Below are 20,491 nucleotides of genomic sequence, written 5' to 3'. Positions count from 1 at the left end.
TCGGCTGGTTAGTTACAGCCTCTCACATGCCCGCTTAGACCCTTCGACCGCATTGGAATTGACCTATATGACCCCTTCCGTACACACCTGATGGCAATCGTTGGGTCATTGTCGCCGTCGACCACCTGACGCGATTTGCCGAAACCGGTGCGATCCCAGCTGCAACAGCCCGAGATGTGGCCGGTTTCTTATTGAAGAACTTTGTTCTCCGTCACGGTGCTCCTCGTGAATTGCTCAGCGACAGAGGCCGTGCTTTCTTATCCGAAGTCGTCGAAGCCCTGCTCGATCAGTGCAACATCATTCACCGGACTTGCACCGCTTACCACCCGCAAACGAACGGCCTTGTTGAACGATTTAATCGCATCCTCGGCGACATGCTCGCGAAGTACGTCGTATCTAACCACACGAACTGGGACATTGTTCTTGCTTATATCACTTATGCGTACAATACTGCTACGCAATCTAGCACGGGTTTCTCTCCGTTCTTTCTGCTTTACGGTCGGCATCCATCTGCTCCCCTTGATACTGTCCTCCCCTACAACCCTGATCCATCAGAATACACTACAGTGACAGAAGCTGCCAAGTATGCTGAAGAATGCCACCAGATTGCCCGCACGTTTACGACCGACTCTCAGTGGCGCCAAAAATATCGCCATGACACCGATCAGGAGAATGTACCACACTATGAGCCCGGCTCACTTGTGTGGCTATGGGTTCCGTCCAGTAGCCCCGGTCTCTCCGCGAAGCTGATCTCTAAGTATCACGGGCCCTACCGTTTCGTCGAGCGCACTTCACCAGTGAACTATATTGTTGAGCCACTTACGCTATCTTCTGATTTGCGACGCCGTGGCCGCGAGACTACATATTCAGCGTCTTAAGCCGTTCTACGATCCAATTGTTCCTTCGTCCCCTTAAGACGCCAGGATGGCTCCTTTTTCTCTGGGGGGCATTGTGAAGAAGATGAGCCCTTTCTGCTGGACGCTGATGAAGAAGATACAGTCTGTGGAATTGTGATCGCGCAGATCATCATGCTGGTTTGATCATCGTGCGCTTCCTTGCCGACCTCGACGCCGTCCTCGACGTATAGATTAAACCTTTTCTTACATAAGGAATTTGCTCTATTAGAAAAGTCGTTAGTTAGGATTTGAGTTTGAGTTGACTTTGAATTTTCTTTTTCATCTTCTTCTCAATTTCCTGCCATTCCACCGGTTGGGTTGTGCGTGTGCTTTTTATAAGGAGTTTTCGTTGTTTTCTTCCGTTCAATAAACATTCAGTTGCTAGTCCAGCCTTGTCCTGTCCCCTTCTTTCCTGTGTCTCATTCGTTGGCTGGTTAAATATGAACCCTTACCACCTTACCCAGTCGTCAACCCTGTTGAATTTCATTACTAGGGAGAGAGCTGTGCTACCAACTCAAGCGGTCGGCGTAGCGCGGCTTCACTCACGTGATGCTGTGACGTCACATTCCACATGACACTAGGGTGAGAGGTGGGCTATGAACTCAAGCGGTCGGCGTAGCTCGGTCGCAGCCACGGCGCAGCACGTGACGTCACATCCCGCGTGACACAAAAGCGGTCGGCGTGGCACGCTAGAGGCGCAGCTGGTGCTCACGTGATACGTGACGTAAGGCACGTTCATACGGCGTGGTTAAAGCGGGGCTTTATATGTGGGCTGGCAGGAGCAGCCAACATGGGTCTCTCGTTTCACATTGGTCGGTTATGTCAGAATCAACCTGTTAAGACCCTGGAATTCCCGTTACCCCTATAGGCCACTAAGGCACGTTTCATACGGGTTAGTTAAAGCGGGGCTTCATATGTGGGCTGAGGAAGAAGAAAAAGAGAAGAAGAAGAACTTCCGGTCACCCGCAGCTAATGCTTTCGCTCAATATTTGGTTCAGCAGCGTTGAACCCTTCTAATGTGTTTTGTTCTCACAGCCGCACATTGCCATATCGCCCTGTTTTCCCATCGCCTAACGACATGTTATAAGACACACCTGCTCTGAATTGAGGAGAGAATTTGTTTAGTTTTTGATAGAATCGGTTCACATACACTCCGCTCATTTGGGTGACCTTGCACAGATGGATAAACTTAGCGATGGGATTAATATCGCTTCCACTTTTACTTTAACACCTGCCCCCAGGGAAGAAATAACCCACCTCAGGCTTGGCTTCCATTTGCTATCCGCAGAAATGTGAACATTCTGCGCGCTTTTCTTTTTTTTTCATTTTTATACACATTCCTACGAATACTCAGACTATAAGCTGTCCCAATCATATTTCACTAAACCTAGAGGATTTAAGTTGTAAGCATGGTTAAACCAAAATCTTGCGTAAGTGGTACGATGTTCAGATTGATAAGCGCTTTCAACATACTTTTGATTACAGTCAGCTTCCAGGCTCATAGTCCGTTGTTCTCGATTATATAGTTTTAACTCCCAAAGCATATAGCGCGGGAAATACAGAGAACGGCGACAACACAGAACTAGCGCTAAATTTCAACTCAGCGTTTATTGTGGAAAAAAGAGCATATATATATATACGTATCTGATTGTATTGAGGGAAAGCAAGAGGGACAAATAAAATATGTAACACGCGTGTGACCTGCCATCATCTTTGAAATTTAAGCTCTTTTCTTGATAGCACTACACACGGCCTGCCTGTTCTGCTGCCCGTGCTATACCAGTCACTTCGTTGATTTCCCTCGTCAGGTCGTTGCGGTGCATATATATGCTGCGGTTTACGCACTATGTGATGTGTTCAAAAATAGCGCTGGTCCTCTATTGTCCCCGTTCTTCGTTCCTCCTACGCTATGCTTCTTGTGTTAAAATGATTTACCAACCCGCCCAAGCCTATCCCCTCCTGGTATTTTGTTCTCGTGTGAAACATCTCGTAGGATCTTCTGCATCTCACGTTAGAATGCCGTCGGTTAATGATGACCGACGAGCGAATTGGGTACATGAGAACGGGATTGGCGGCCTCAGTAGCTAGACGACGGCTGGTGTCAGAGTTACAATATGGAAACTAGTGCGGCGGTTCACTTCGCAGCTGCTATGGCAGTGCCTCTGTCGTAAAAATGGAACTGGGGAGAGCCATGAATGGTAGAGCGCTTTCGCAGTAACTATTAATCTGCAGAAAAAAACTGTTCCACAGAGCGCGGATGGGGTTTTGCAACCCATTTTCCGGACACGTGCTAACGAGATTAATTGATTTAACCCCTTTCAAGAGCGCCGAGCTGAATATAAAAAAAAATTTGAGCACAGTCCATAAACCTTATAGATACGTCGCTTCCAAACAAAATAAATTTAGGAACCTCATCTTGTTATCAGTAGGCATCTCGTGACTCAGCTCAACTTTGTCACAAAGTTCCCTGAAGAGGGACAATAAGTACGATAAGTCTGCTTGGAAAAAGCAAAAAGCTCTGCTATTGTCCAAAACCAGTAAATTGTAGTATATGTATCTTTTACGTGGCTTATACGGCTAACGAAGACGCAGTCAAGATGCCCTAAAATATTGCCGCAGCGAATGGGTAACAGAAGAAACATAAAAATTTACTTTGTTGCCAGTCTATTTCTTTGTGCTTTGTTAGAACTGGCAAATTTAAATACCACCTATTGTTAGGCAACAATTAATTCCGAATATCGGCATTTTCGTGGCATGCCAAGAAATCTCCATTGTGGGCGTTTTGGTCTGGCAAATTTTATGTGGGCTTCTGACATTCACATCTCTTATAATTGTGCTGTCCTACATGCTGTCCTACCAATGAACAAATAACTACGCGTAAAATCAATCATTAGGTAAATACTCGTGGCCATCACATGGTCATCAAGAGTGCTTGTGTGAAATTATAACACTGAACGTTTTACCTTTTTCACGGCAATAGAATTGTGGAGTTCCTGATTCTGCTCTCTATATCTGCGCCTCGACCGTCATGCGTCGTTGAGGCGGTTTCTGCGTGGAACCAAAGGAAGTGTTTCGTGAACGACGATGTACAACCAACTTTGGTAAGCCCGCGACACTCCTCTTGTCACTAACGCAAGCCCTAGACACGCCAGCATGCGTCAATAATTTCAAGCAATATCAAACATTTGCTGTAGGTGCGTATCTGTTTGAATGCTAATTGTTGTTATGCTTACATTCATGACGTCTTGCTTCAGCTGCTCAGAATATAGCCGCCACTTTTACAAGAGTTTTGTTGTTATGAATACTTAATACTCAGCTCTACTTTAACACAAGCGGAAAGGCTCAGATACAAAGTTTACAGCGCACGTGACCACTCCTCCAAGGAAGGCAGAAGTTAATTTTTGCAAATTGACTCTTAATACCTCGAGTTCACAGGAAACGTTTGACCGCGCCTGGAAAACTCCTCAGACGGAGTTCAGTAATTGGAATTTTTGGATCTCCACTATATTCTATGCACAGTTTATTGTTGCTACTAGAATTCACAAATTGAAGTCTTTTTTTATCGCTCACGCCGTTGTATGCATATAAATGCCACTGGCAATTTTCAGGACCTTAGGTCCCGCTTCCTTTCTTTCTGTAGCGGTGACATACATTAAATAATTTCTTTTGTATCGGAGAACATTGAATTAATTTATTTCAAAACTTTTCTTCCCTTTATACTTAAAACATAGTGACTGCCTTGTTGGTTTAGCATACTGGAGATAGCAGCGAAGTAATATCAGGGACAATGGATTGCAGCGCTTGTGGTTGCGTTCTTCTCGTCTCGTCCGTATTACTACTGCGCTATCTATAATATATTTATTTACAAAACATTGAATATTCTGTCTACGCATCGGCAGGACATTGTACTCGCAGACTGACTTTAAAATACTCTGCTAAACCCTTCGATGAAAACATACGTTATTAACTGGTAGAATACGTTTTAAAATTAATTTTACTTTTCTGATTTTACCAACTTTGGCGGCGTTCGCTTATCGTCTGTCATTCACAAAAGCAGATGTGGCGCACAACAGACGACCGCGCTTTTGAAACGCCGGTTGAAACCTTTATTTTTTCTTACATAACCCCTCTCGGCAGCTACTAACCTAACACGGTCCCTTGTGTATATATGCTCAACCTGAGAAAACCTTGTCACCTCCTCTTTCTTTGAAGGCTGGTTGACAGTTTGGCTTCCGGCATGCTTCCTTGCCACTTGCCTTCGCAATATTTTTTCCTGTTTACACAAGTTGGCTACAAATAAATCCGTTATTGCATAAAGAAATTGCCCTATCATGTCAACAGATCAGTTCGTGGTATTAAACGTACCAAAACAACATTGTCAGGCTCGTAGTACGGCAGTGTTTTGAATTGAACAGGCCCTAAAATTTCCAAGCCCGAGTGAATTTCTTTAATTCCTGCCGTTTGCGCCTTTCAAATTCAACGAAATACGCCCCACATCTCAAATCGACAGCCGCGTAATGTTATCCCTATCCCGCTGCCTCGGTGACTGTGAGCGCGATAGTAAAGCTTCATGGGGTAAATCGGGGAACGGGGACGTACGTGGGAAGCATCGACGTTTCATCTTCCAACAAGTATCCCAGACCTTCCGCGGCCGAAATGGGCCTCTTCAAGTGTTTCTTGCGGTTGACCCCGTTTGTCCTAGCATGGCTTGTTTTACGATGGAGCCTACATCTACGATGCATCCGCCTCTAGTAGCCGAAAAGGGACCCATGCGCACTAGATGTGGAAATGTGGTCAGATATTGCCCAAGATAAACCCATACGGCACCCTCGTAGGATCAACGGGGGCACGCTCAGTTCGGGAGGCCTGTCTTAAGGGCACATGGAGCCAACGTAAGCATAACAAGAGTTCCTAGCCCTCTTTGCTCATAAGGAATCCGTGGGGCCCCGCGCTACTTGGGTTAGGCTAAGGAACGAGAAGCACACATTTAAAATAGGCACGAACAAAGATCTGCAAGCGCACTTGGTGTTAGTTGAGGGAGTAGCAACATTGAGATATTCTGCTTACTGTTGCCCTTTTTGCCATGCAGGAAGATTGCCTTCGCTTGATTGCCAGTGTAGACCAGCCGATGTCACGGTTTGCCCTCACGCTTAGCCTCAGGATCGACGCTTTCATAGATGTGGACCTTCCTCTTTCGGCCGTAGCGGCCAGAGTCGACAAAGAATCTGTCGGCAAGAATTGCTACATACGCACGCACCGATTTATTCCCCGCGGGGTAAGTTCCCGAACATGAAATCAGCAGTATTCTTTTCCTTTACTTAAATCTTATTCATCTAGGTGTGACTGCTCGGGTTCACCAATAAATTTACACTCGATTTCGAAACGAGAGCGAAACCTGCCTGTCTTATGATTCTTTAAAGCCGTTCACTGCGAGCCAGTTAATATAAAAAGCTACAAAAATGAGACACACTCCATATCCCAGGTAGGGCTGAAATATTCGAGGAATGTTACACATAAGGGTGGGCATATTGTGATATATGTAATATGTATATATATACACCAAAATGAAATCTTGGCCAAATTTCTGACGAAGGCTGTTCCACAGCCGAAACGTCAATAAATTGTTTCACACGTTGGTCTTTATTTTTCACTATATATATATATATATATATATAACATAACATGTATGCAAAATCAATGTAATATTCGTAAAACTATAGAGCAACCTTGCACGAACATGTAGGCCCACCGCTCGCAATGGTGCACAGCTTGCACACTTTGCAGAAACCACACTAAGGTACAACTTCAACTTACAGCAAAACTCCTACACTCACCTCTGAACAAATATTCGAGTCAAGTTTCCGTATCTATCGCCGACGGGTGAACAACGAGTCATTGGGGAGAATAAGTAATAATCAAAACTTTATAACAAAATATTAGGGCCATGCTTGCATTCTACAGTGGGCATCATTTCAAAGCTGTAATTGCAAAGAAGTGTTATTAAACATCATATTTATTGGAACAAAAAAGAAAGAGTGCTGGGACTTGGTGTTAGAAAAATATATAAGCCATGTTGCTTGATGGTTATGGTCCAAATATTTTAACGTTCAGAAGACAATATTCGAATAATATTTGTTTGTACCATTAACATATCTTTTACAATGGAACACGAAACAATATATATAACAATATTATAACATTAAAAAGTCGACATTGGTATGCTTCTTCGGAATGTTCTAGTAATATTATAACAATGTGTCAGAACGTTAGCCAATTTGCAGGCCATTTAGATAACAATTTATTCACGTTATTCTAATGTTTGGTGCTTACGGGGTAGCGGGATTGTTACCTATTACTGGGCTCCAGTCCCTCCGCTCAAATATACTTAGGCCTCCGCAAAACAAACATTATTCTAACAGCACCATTCTGACGCACGCGCCACAGCAAACAGTCATTCGTTTACTCCTTTTCGTTGCATGGATACTTTTCTCGCATGGTTTCATACTAGGACTCAAATTTAGTAAATGGTACTAGAACATCGACTACTTTAGGCATGAAATGAAAACTAACTCTCAAGGTGTAAATGTGACGACTATGTGAGATTCGATGTGCTTTGGCGCGTGAACTCTTACTTGCAAGATTTTAGAATTCAGTTTAAATACAGTCACGAAATTATTAAAGTGGAAGGCCTAATAGACTTTGTTGGGAAGGCCAAACCGTGGACGCAAAAATGAAGCCACGAGGCTCATGGCGGTGAAGTATAGTGTTACTTGCCCTTACGGCGCGGGTTAGATGTTCACAGAGAAAGTGTGACATATACTGCGCCTTTCTTTTCCATTTAAGTAGGAGGATGATCAACTTAATTTCCGACGACAGCAAGTAGTCGAATTGTGAAAGGTATAGCCCCACCATGAGGCCACGGGATCATGGCACTAGAAGACGTCTACGGCTCTTTTCCTGACCCGGATATCTGTGTCCGAGTCGCAGCTTAACAATGCAGCCTCGCACTGGCTTTGATTCCAGAGCAGCAAAACTGCAAGAGGGCTGTCTCTAAGGCAAGCCCAGAGTATATGTGAGAGAGGTTCGTCCTTACCACACAGTGTATAGGAAAGAGAGTAGCCACCATTATATATGCGAGCATACAACGTCTTGTTTGGGAACGTTTTTACTTGGAGTTGCCTCTATGCAACGTCTTGTGGTTTCATAAGGGAAACGGAGTGCAGGGGAATAGCTAATTCTACCTAAGCGGTAGGGAACTGAGGTATGAAATGTAACCGTACATATGACCTCTGGCCGTTCGCCGAACGGGTGAAGCCGCAGCCCCGTCAACGAGTCCTCAGGGATAATTGAGGCCGCTCCGTTTTCTGAATAGGATGAGTGCTCAAGGATTCGGATCAATTGGAGCTGGACAGTTGGAGATTGGCGGAGTGGAGGAGGGGTAAGTCGGCGGGGAAGACACGGACTTCGGCGAAGTTACGAACTGCAGATTTAGAGTAACTGAGGATTGTTTCTGCAGAGGTGCAGTCCAATGTCAAGGCTATGATGGTCTCTTCGGCCTCTTCAGACAATCTGAAGGGGAGGGAGGACGCAAACAAAGCCCGTACACACTGGTTTACTACCGTGACCGAAAAAGCATACGTAAACCGCTGCCATCTGGTAAATAATTTTTATGAAAGAACTCAGCCGTGTCTTTGAGGTGAGCAACATGTCACACTGGGTGCATATTTTTAGTTAGAGTGGTAACGATGAGGTTACCGTAGAATAGAGGCTGAAGTTGGGCTTAACCAGCGATGGTCGCTTCGAAACTTATTTTTACCTTAAGAAGTACGTGACGTCCCATGGAGGTGTGAGTGATGCGCTCGTACTTGAAGGTAACATGAGCCTCCTTGAGCTCCGTTACAGTGTTATAGACACCTAATGACGGAATTTTGTAGACAGGGGTTTGGTAACGGAGGTGAACAGCAGCCTTTTATACGAGTATATTAGGACCGCCAACGCAGTTCTATTGCTGGCAGCTAAGGTAGAGGTATTGGGTAGGATATAATAAGGCTTGTGATAACAAATGGCTAGCCAACAAGAAGTAATGCAGCCTCTCGCAAGTTTCTGTGTTTGCTCGTAATACGGCAAATGAGACCAATGCTCTCCAAAACAGAGGTTGTGCGTTTAGCCGTAGTGACGGTGCTTTTTTATTGCTCTGCATAAGAAGGTTCAATGCCCTAATGGTTGATTGTTCTCAAACTTGCAGCGACAGAGATGACAGGCTGATCATGATAGCCAGGTTGACCTCGGATGAGGAGCAGCTAAGACTTCTGAGGGGAGAATAAGATATCTGCCCCAACTACGTTGCGTTCAATGACATACACCGGTTGCTGGAGTGCAATTCCATCTCGGCAATATGGCCTGTTTAAACGGAGGGTGATATAGACCGCGTATATGGTTTAGGATAGCCGTAGGATAGCATCTAATTTTGGGGTAGCTTCAGCAACGCGAGATGGAAAAAAAAGGGGGAAAAGACAGAATCTTGAGGAGTGTCATTGCTACCGATGGCAATAGGGTGTGAGAGTAAAGAACCAAAGCTTACTGCAGCTGTAAGGCCAGACAGAAACGTGCGCATACACTCGTAGGTACGTTAGTCGGGATTCATTAGGGGGATGTTAGTGAGAACAGCGGCGTGATAGAAATTGTCAGAGCCTTTTGGTATGTGAGGCCCTGGGATAGCTGTTTGTGTCCACTCTGAATTATTACCTCATAGAACGTTTTTCACTAGGATTGTGCTCCAGCGCTATCGAGAAATATTATGCCCCCTCTGGGAAAGGAGCACAATGTCTCTCAAAAGCTGGAGCACAACTCTAGTGAACAAAGTTACATGGCAATGAGCTCACATTTCCTCACGCAAATCGCCTAAACATCGCATACAAATCTCTCAGAATCTCGCCCATTATTCTAAATTAACGAAGATATTTTATGAGATGACGGCATCCTGTGAGATTCTTTGCGAGTTGTATGAGATTGTGTGAGGTTACTGCATCATAGAACTACTTGTTGTTCAGTAGGGAATGTCTTCATGAGATACTTGAGCGGAGCTCAATCATTGTAGGAGGTAGGAGGTGATCATTTCAAATATCGCGGTTAAGGCGGTATAGAATGATGTTCTCCATCAGCTTACTACCAGAGGAAGTGAGGGAGATGGGGAAGAGGTGCTCAAGAGCTAGTCGTTTGTAGGGCATTGGTATGAATGTCACCCGTACATGCTCCCATGATCCGCGGATTTAACCCTTTGTCCAGCAATCATATTTAAAGCAGTGAGGGCCTCGGTGGATGGGTCATTCAAATTACGGAGAGTTTTGTTGGAAATGCCGTCTGGCCCCAGAGTAGATTTCCGGCGAAGATGAGTGAGAGCAAACCTTACCTCAGCCTCCGAAATCTCCCCATCCAGGGTGGCGTTGACGTCACCCAGAAAGTAGGTCAGGTGGATCCGAACCGTCAGAGTTATCTAGAAGCAGCTAAGAAGCCGGAAAAAAAGGAAGAAGTAAGGAAGAATGAAAATCCCAGAGGTAAGGACACAGATAACCGAAAGCAGGAGCCAACAGTTGGGAGAGGGAAAGAGAAGGCCCAAGTGCTTATCGCCGGAGATTCTAACATGAACAGGTGCAAGTGAGGTATCTTGGAACGTGTAAAGGGTGATAAGAGAGTGTTGGTTGAAGCCTTCCCAGGGAGAACAATTAGGGCAGTGCTGAAAGAGAGTAAAAATAGGCTGTTGAAGAATTCCGCAGAGCGCAGCATGGTAACAGTAGCCGCGGGGCTAAACGATGTCCTAAATGGTGATGCTGCAGCAGGACTTTTTGACGGGTTAGTTGGTACATGATCTTGATTCCTATATCGCTGACGAAACACCACAGGAAGAAAGACACAAAAGGACAGAAGCGCTTCTGTCCTTTTGTGCTTTCTTCCTGTGGTGTTTCGTCAGCGATATAGGAATCAAAATGGTGATGCTGCAGGAGTGGTGGAAAGTTTAGCGTAGGGAGTTGACGAGATTAGGAAGATAGCACAGCAAACGCAGATAGTTGTATGCACAGTACCAGAGGTGCTAGGATTGAATGGAAAGCTGGAAAAAGACGGGGTGACAGTTAATCAGGACATAAGAAAGTTAAGCCTGGAGAAGCGTTTCGAAGTGGTTGAGGTAAACAGGGAGGTACATAAAGCAGGTTTGGTAGGGCTTTTCAGCGAGATGGCATTCATTTTAACAGAAGGGTGGAAGCAGAGATCGGCTGGCGCCTGGCAGGCAGGGCTGTAGCTTTTTTAGGGGGTCCGCGAGGACTCCGTGCACAGAGGTAGTTAGAAGTGAAGCAGAAGAATGTGTAATAATGGAGGCTGAGCCCCCCAAAGTGACAAAGAGTAGGTCGAGAAAGAAAAGCACAAAAAAGAAATTTAGCAATAGGATTCGCTACATAAACATGCAAGGCGGTAGAAAAAGAGCGAAATGGCTAGAGATAGAAAAGCAGTTGAAGGATGACAAAATAGGTGTGTATGCTCTTTGCGAGACTCATCTCAGGGATCTAGAAGATCCGCCTTTTATAGAAGGCTATGTCTGGGAAGGGTGCAACAGAACGAGAACGGGAAAAAAGGGTGGAGGTGTAGGTATGTTGATACACAAGGGAACAAAATGGCAAACAATTAAATCATCTTGTAAAGAACATATCTGGGTTTCAGGAACAATTGCCGGCATAAGGATATGGCTAGGGGTAGTTTATTTAGGAACAGGACATGAATGCAGGAAAGAAAACAAGGACCTTGTTGAATGTCTCAGTAACGATATAAGCCAGTTTGGAAACGGGGCCAGTATTATTCTACTGGGGGACATGAACGGCCACATCGACGATCTGGATGGATACACGGATTGTAACGGGAAGCTAATGCTAGATTTCTGTGAGCGACACGATCTGGTTATAGTAGGTAGAGAAACAAAATGTGAAGGCCAAATCACGTGGGAATTCCGCAACAGGCAGAAGACCATTGACTATTGTCTAATGTCGCAGGAAATTTATAGCAAAGTCACAAAAATGGAAATAGACGAAGAAGGGGAGTGTAGTCTGGGAACTGATCATAAACGTATTAGTCTGCAGATGGGGCCCTTGATGAAGAGAGAAATGGAACTTAGACAAAAATTAAACGATGATCAAATAGTGCAGATAGCAGAAGACATAGAGAAAATAATACAGAAAAGCCCCATGGAAGACTGGGATTATGAACAGGTAGACCTACTCATAAGAAGGAAAATTCAGGAGGGTAAAGTAGCAAACCGCTGGAATGGAAAGAGGAAGCCACGGAGCTGGTGGAATAAGGAAATCAGGGAAGCTATTGAACAACGACGGGCTGCTTCAAGGGACCACCGAGTGGCAAAGAAAGCACAGGTATCCCAGGAGGAAATCGACCAAAAATGGGAATCATATCAACAAAAGAAACTTGAGGTACAGACCCTCGTCCACAGTAAAATAAAGCAGTCCACCGATCGCTGGATGGCTGACATACACAATGCCTCTAGAAGCGGAGCATGAAAATACTGGAACCATATAAGTTGGCTAGGGAAGAAGAATCAAAGAAAGCAGGATCGGATTCAAGAGGGAAGTTGTTTAAAGGAAGACAACGCAATGAACTACATTACATCAATTATAGCCAAGTCATTTAAGAGCGACGATAGGGTAATCTCCGGAAATCAGGAAGCAACACAAGGTAGCAGAATACAAAGCAGCTTAGAACTGACCAATCTAAACTGGAAAAAGGCAGAAAAAAATATTCCTAAAAGCACATCTTCAGGAATAGATGGAATTCCAATCAAGGTGATTAATGAACTCGGTCCAAAAAGTAAAGAAACGTTGTTAAAACTCTGGAAGCAGTCATAACGAATAAGCAAATTCCGGACAGCTGGTGGCAGAGTAAAATTAATTTGATTTATATAGGGAAAGGAGACAGGATGTGACAGGATGCACATAAAATCCTACAGGCCGATTACCATAACACCTGTTATGTACAGGTTAGACATGCAGGCGGTGAAATTAAAAGTGCAAGCATGGATAGAAAGTAACAAGATACTCGGAGAACTTCAGAACGGCTTTAGAAATGGTAGGCGCTTAGATGATAGCCTGTTCGTGCTTACCCAATGCATCGAAATATGTAGAGTGGAAAATAGACCTTTGTATTTCGCCTTCCTGGATATAAACGGGGCGTACGACAACGTAAGCAGGGAACTCCTGTGGAACATATTAAAAGAAGAAGGTATCATTTATGAGATAATAGAGTTCCTACAGGAAATATACCGGGATAACAAAGTATAAATTACGTGGGAAGGGATAAGAAGTACGGAGGATGTCAAAGTATGCAAAGGATTAAGACAAGGCTGTCCTCTATCACCGGTGCTGTTCATGCTTTATATGATAAACCTGGAACGGAGGATGCAAGACAGTAACCTAGGTTTTAACCTGTCATATAGATTAGGTGGAAAGGCGGTAGAGCAGCGCCTCCCCTGTTTGATGTATGCAGACGATATTGTGCTGCTAGCTGAGAGTCTGGAAGAATTGCAAACTTTAGTTAAGTATTGCGGAGACGAAGGGGACGCTGCTTCAGTTTCAGCGCAGTTAAGTCGGGTCTGATGATTTTCAACGGCTCAACTGATAAGGGTCTTAAAATACAAGGCCATGAAATACCTAGAGTAGCTGAATATAAATATTTGGGGATATAGGTAAACGAAGGATTGGCATACATTGGAAAGCATGAGCAATCACTTAAGGCCAAAGGGCGAAGGAATGCCGGGATAAGGAAGCATAAGGCATTGTGGGAATACAATAGGTATGAGGGTTTGAGGGGTATTTTGAAAGGAATTATGGTGCCCGGACGTACTTTCGGAAATGCGGTTTTGTGCCTAAATTCAGAGGTACAGTCGACATTAGAAATAAATCAGAGATCCGTTGGACGATTAGCACTAGGTGCCCACGGCAAAACTACAAATGAGGCGGTACAGGGAGATATGGGCTGGGCGTCTTTCGAAGTACGGGAAGCTCTGAGTAAAATATTATATGAGGAACGCCTGAGGAAATTGGACAGTAACAGATGGGCAGCTAAAATATTTAAATACCTGTACTTAAAAAGCGTGGACTCACAATGAAGAAAAAGAACTGGGAAACTAACTAGTAAGTATGCTATTCACAAGGACGGAAAATAAAGAGCATTAAGCAACAGGTGAAAAACACAGAAGGTTAAAATTGAATAAATTCGATAGAAAAGAAACAGAGTGTGGAATTATACCGTAAGCAGAAAATGCAGATCAGGAAGGAAGATTTTTTTGATAACTCAAGAGGCAGTGCCCTACTTTTTGAAGCTATATCAGGATGCCTTAGAACACGCAGCTACAAAAAGAAATTTAACAATGGAGATGACGCATGTGCTATATGTGGAAACTCCAATGAAACAATTGACCATATTATACTCGAATGTAATAGTATCCATCCGGAAGTTGATGCAGGCGCAGTCACTCTTTCTGAAGCTCTGGGGTTTAGAGATACCAGTGGCCGGGTGAATAAACCAGCGGTGGAAACTAGCAAAAAACTACTGGAAGATTGGTGGCTTAAAAGCAGAGAAGTGACAATGTTAGTAATGTAGGAACAAAAATTTAATAAATAGAATGATGGTCTATTTAACCATTCTAAATCAATAATTAAGATATATGGAGAAAAATGAGCATGATAGCTACTGCTACCACCCCGTTTCAAAGGGGACTCTCCTATATTCCATCCATCCATCCATAGGGGGAGAGGGTTGTGCGAACTCTTATCGAGACACAAGACTTCATGTTCATTGAGAAAACCTTGGTCGGAGTCGGGGTATTTATGAACTAGGCGGGAAATGCTCTCTCGTTAGGATGTTTTGCAACCTTTCGTATCTAAAAGGTATCAGAGAAGTGGCCTAGTGCAGGTTAGCCCGTGCTGGTAAACCAATTACGAATGCTTTAGTACGCAATGAAAAAAATAAACAGTGAAAATCAGTTATGATAGTTGGCTATTATTAAAACGATTGAGATTACTTAGGCACCCGCATTGTGGTAATGCGGAAGCTTTCTTTATGGAGGAAAAGTTACGGAAGAAAAAGAAGGTTCCGGTTTCTGACGTCACACTATGACATAACAACCCGTGTAATTTATGTAATTTACGTACCACGTGACTTCCGTTTGACGGTGACATTACCCATTGGCTATGTCGATGTCTGACTTGCGTAAATGGCTCTAATTAAGTAACTACTCTACATGCACTAAATGTTCCTCCAGAGATTGTTGTCCTCTATCTAGCGCAGCCATTTGTTTTCTTACACTGTAAAAACAAAAACACCTTATTAGGTGTTTTCGCATGTCTATAACTAACACCCATGCACCCTTGAAAAAAAGTGGCTTCAGAGTGCCAGTACACCCTCAAAGATGGTGCTTCGGTTGGTCATAACACCCTTTTATGGGGCCAATGCACTGGGGTGTTTTCATCACCTTTACACCCTATTGCAGGGTGGAAGCAGTGGCATTACACCCTTACACCCCTTGATAAAAATCAGTGCGGATAACGTCCATATATTGCAATCCCTAATTAGGAATTACTTTTGCCACTACACGTTCCTTAATGCTTTTACTATGTGCACATTTGCAATCAAGCTTAATGGTATTCCTTTTAACCACCTGTAATGCCAAATGAGCATGTAAAGAGATGCTGCATGCCATTATTTTGGCATCTCGAATGGCCCATGCCAGTATGATTGTTTTTTTTTCAAATTCACAGAGCATGTTACAAAAAATGTCACACAGAAGGAAACTGGAAGTCTTTTATTCGGCATAGAAGGGGTCAGGGTTCAGGCTAGTGGGTGCTCGGGTGCTGGTGGAGGGGGGGCAGGGGGGCACTTGTGTTCTGTTTCTTCATTGATGTGCGCTATGGAACCTCATTTATTTAACAATACTGCCACTCTCCACCGAGAGGCTAGCAGACGGGCAAAAACATACATGGTATGCACGTAAATACCTAAAAAAATGGAAGAAGCAAAACAGTTCCAACAAATGCAGACAGCAAAGTATACATGTTTTTCAAAAACAGAACCAAACAATGAACACAACAGCATGGTGACATTTCTTAAAAAACAACAACAAAACTTTTAGTCGTATATGCAACAATAATCACAGTACACAATATTAATACTATGCTTTGTCAGTGTCAACGCGTGCGCCTGCATAAAATTCGGCCTTAAGCGATGAAATAAAGCGTCGTGCAGCGCATCTTGGCTTCGGCACGCAGACGGCCAAAAAGAAGTGCTCTATAAAGCAGCACAAATTGTCGGACCCCTTGTCATATGTCAGATTGAACAGCCAAAATCGACCCATTATTGGAACAATACCCTAAGTAGAGTCTATGACTCGAAGAAGCTTCCGCTGCTGAATGAAGGGGAAATGGTCTTCAGCTTCTTTGATGTTGCTCCCAGTATATCCGACGCACGGCGTGCCAGGCTTTTCTTCCTGTTCCTTGATAAAATTGTGAAAGAAGTGCATAACAGAGCAGCTGTATAAATATGCACTGCACCTGGCAAAAAGCAATTTCAACATATTTTCTACTCTATATTTAGAATACGCCAATGCCCCTTTAGTGTACAGCAGTGTGCTGGAAAAGGGCCCTATCGGAAACCACTGGTGGTTATTTCACAATAACAATGCAGAGTATACTGTTACGGTTGGTTCAGGAGGCACAAAGCCAGCAGTCTGATCAAGTCATAAATGAGAGCACATAAGGTCACCCCATTTTTATTCATGCAGCATGCTGTTGCATGTTAATTTTAGATTATGCAAGCTATTTTATCAAACAAAAATGGCTACACTCATCAAAAGCACCTGGGTTAGAGAACTTCTATGCTGCCCCACGAATTTTCATTTCACATGAACTGGAATGCTTATTATGATAGTTAAAAATGTAAATAAACAATAAACAGCACTGGAGCACGGTGTTTACTACTAAAATATTAACAGCTGGCTCAATTGAAAGCTTCACACAAGGCCTACAGCATACCCTGCACTGGTCAAGTAGATACTGCAGAACCAAACAAAAAAAACGTGGAAAGAGCATACTTAGTGATGGGGCACTACAAAAAAAAACTAAACAAAGTGCATGTAATACATAACACATAATGCATTTCTCAACTTTTGCACGTCTTCTTGTGCTACGTATGAACCAGCCAAGCCCTAGGTCATCGCAATGCTTCCTGAAGTGTTTACATTTAAGGTTTAGTAACAAGGAAAAAGTGTTCTCGCTGCTCTATGTGGCAGTTCTGAAACTTCATCACACATTATTCATTGAAAGTGTACACTGGAGCTTTGAGTTGAGCGACAATAAATGTGCAACAGCATAGTATTACCAAACAACCAAACAGCAGAAGCTCTAAAAAATGTCAACACTGAAGCATGGCATGTTAAAACATTTTCCACGCATAGCACATTGTATGCATAGACATCCAGCACATCAGTGGTGAGCCTCAAGAGGCGGCAGGAAGCTCAAGTGTTTAAGAAGTTGTAATCGTTATAGCGGCAGGCAGTCTGAGCACTTTGAAATACTAAAGGTTCGAATACTAAAAATATGTTGACTAACTTGAAATGCAAAAATAACAATTCGGATTTATTGAGAATGTTTACTATAAATGAGAATGTCTATGACAGTGCCACATCGTTAATGCATGAAATGTTAGCATCTGTAGTTGAAGGCATTATATTTATAGAGCATGAACCTTGAAACACAGCAGTGTTTTCTCCCAACCAATGTGGTAAACCTAATCCCAGAAGAATTAAAATTATTACATCATTTCAAACTTGGCTAGCAAATTACAGCATTTTTTAAAAACAACTATTAAACTGCATTACCCACCTTCAGAAGCCTGTAGGATAAGACAATGTGGCAAATATTTCTTTTGAAGCAGTCTCAGATTATATATTACAGACATTAGGAACATGTTAGGTACTAGCATGCATGAGCAGGTTGAGAGACCCCTTTCCAGCAAATGCTAAACCCCACCAAGCTGCCTGCAAGAGCCATCTGATAAAGCACTGCTGGTCCACTGCAGCAGAGTGCTTAGTCAAATGGCACACTGCACCAATCTTGACATTACCAGTGCTTCATCAGGTGACTCTTGTATGCAATACGACGTGGTAAGCAAGTGATGGCAGGAGTCTCTTAAAAGTGCTTTTGATTGTACTTACAGTGCAAATAATCCTTTCACAGCAAAGAATTCACAGTTCTGGTGAAAACTTGTGTAGTATTTATATTTGAATTATGAATCACTAATACATATTACAAGTTAGAATGTAAACCATTTTAGAAACAAAGAAAATTCGCTAATAATGTCGGTTTCAAGTAGGCTTCCTGAATATTCAAATGACAAAGAGAAAACTTACAAATGATACAAACAACATCCAGAGCTCCCGGCTGGTTCCCAATGTTTGCCAAGAGTTGCAGAATGCATACTGTCTGTACATCTACAATAGAAATAAGCAACACAACAATGGTGTACCTCCTTGCAGGTAAAAAGAGACAGCCGAGTTTTGAGGCGATAATTTATTGTGTAATTTAGGAAGGCAAATAAACAAAATTGAAAACATGTAGAGGCACGCAAACTGAAAGCCAAACATCTGACAGCAAAAATTAGCAAAGCTTGTCAAGATTTGAATCAGGTATCACCTAATTCTCTGCTACTAGTTGAACAGATTCGAAAAGGCTGCACTATTACGATGGAGAAGAACAATAGGTAATTTAAATTTAGCTAATGCGAAAATTGTTACATATGAAGAAATGCACAGGCTAATTATGGTTTTATTATTCTTTCTGATGCTCAGCCATGTTTTTAGTATATCTATAAGGCAATGCAAAATGGCAAAAATGTAGGCATTTAGCGAAAAACTGGCAATTAGATAGCACATGCAGCAAACAGAAGGAAACAGCTTAATACTTACGCTTCTTTCTCCTTTCACGCATTCCCTCAGAACATACTTCGAGCACCCGGGCAATGTCCTTTTTTCTTGCACGAGTGGTGTCCTTCAAAACCAAGACAAGTGTCTTGTTAAGGCCAATTTCAACTGCCTCTTTGCCGTCCTTCTTGATCAGCATGTTGACGTCATGTAAGAACTGCACGTTTGTGTGAATGGTAGCCGTAAAGAATTGATTTTACTCAATGTTTCAAGTAACTGAATATTAAAAATCATTGTACAAAAAGCAAAGGCAATTGATGCCTTTGTACATATCTGAAAAAAAAAATCTGGCATTAGCAAACAGCAAATACAAATATTTACTAAGGTTAGAAAACTGCAAAAACCATCAGTATTTTGCCACTCATCGCCAAACTGCAAGCAATATTAAGGAAAGTCTAATATAAAAAATAACAAAGCAAAAATTATGATCTTCCTTCCCTCAACTTGGCACACGGCTGAATGGCAATAAAATATGTAATATATCTCTAAACTAAGGGTCCCCGCTCAGCTTTAAAAAGTAGGCTTCAATTCTTAGAGACAATCTACAGACATGCATCGTTAGCATATGAAAGTCAAATTGTTTTATGGGCCCTTTAAATCAGTAAACTGCTTTCAACACATACATTACAATTTTTTTGAATAACAGTAAGTCACAAATTTGCCTGCAATATGCGCACTGTCATGAGCAAAGAAGGTAAACATATGCGACTAAGGCTATGATAGTCGCTTCATATGTAGTACATTTAAGCAAAAGACAAAATAAAGTAAACATCTGGTCAGAATGAAACTTTGTAATAGCAACATCCGGTACAATATTTGGCCACAGAAATCAAGCTGTCGACCTCTACTTGAATGCTGAGGCATCAGTATCGAATATCCATTTATTCTAGTCTAAAGACACTACAAAAATCAAGTAATGTGGTCAAACAGTTATGTTGAAATGTGACCACAAAAATAATGAAAACTGGATGGTTTGAACCACATCAGCTGACTTAGCACGTGTACAAGTGCCTTAATTGAAGTCTTGCTGAAAATAAAATATGTACCTAAATGATTCTTCGAGAGCGAAAGTAAACGCCATAACAAAAGCAGCATAATAAAAATGCAAATTCACACTCCATGCAACCGCAAAATATGGTCCCCATAAAATGAAAAATGCTCCCATTGTGATTAAAAAAGGCAAATCCAGACGCGGGGAAGTTAACATAGGCTGATGATAGCGGCATATAGTTTACGCAGTTTGGAATAAACTATTATGCAACCAGGCCGGCCGACCAGCGCACTTCGATGCCGAGAGCACGAGCGCAGAGGCGTGCCGCGCTGAACGGCCGCCGAGAACGAACGAGCCTCCTTGAACAAAAAGTTTAAACAGAAGGACTGCGGGAGGACGCTCCCCGAGCAGCAGGACGGTGCGCGCCTATGCTCCGACTAAATAAAAAAAAAGGGGGGGGGGGGGGGGTCGCAGCGCTCCGAGTGAAAGAAGACGACGAAGCATGAAAGAGGTTTCAGGAGTGCGAGCGCGAAGTGTAAGAGATAAGGGAGGAGGGGGGAGGGGGGAGTCGAGAGTGCT

At 43.0% G+C, this 20,491-nt stretch overlaps 1 long non-coding RNA gene across 2 annotated transcripts; it reads right to left on the bottom strand.

Moving 5' to 3' along the window:
* Nucleotides 1–16,131: 16,131 nt before the first annotated feature.
* Nucleotides 16,132–20,249, bottom strand: LOC146208963 (uncharacterized). Of its 2 annotated transcripts, XR_014703413.1 has the most exons (4): nucleotides 19,968–20,249; nucleotides 18,907–19,078; nucleotides 18,352–18,432; nucleotides 16,132–16,437 (listed from the first exon to the last, which is right to left on the bottom strand). It is a non-coding gene; the product is annotated as an uncharacterized LOC146208963 (long non-coding RNA). The 2 variants fall into 2 exon arrangements; XR_014703414.1 differs by lacking the exons at nucleotides 18,907–19,078; nucleotides 19,968–20,249 and having other exon boundaries at nucleotides 18,352–18,508.
* Nucleotides 20,250–20,491: the final 242 nt, after the last annotated feature.

This window comes from Amblyomma maculatum, chromosome 1 (genome assembly GCF_055883805.1).
Source record: "Amblyomma maculatum isolate TAMU_Amacu chromosome 1, ASM5588380v1, whole genome shotgun sequence".
Classification (NCBI taxonomy): Eukaryota; Metazoa; Arthropoda; class Arachnida; order Ixodida; family Ixodidae; genus Amblyomma; species Amblyomma maculatum.
The sequence above is the reverse complement of the archived record's forward strand: the minus strand, read 5'-3'. Positions and strand labels throughout refer to the sequence as shown.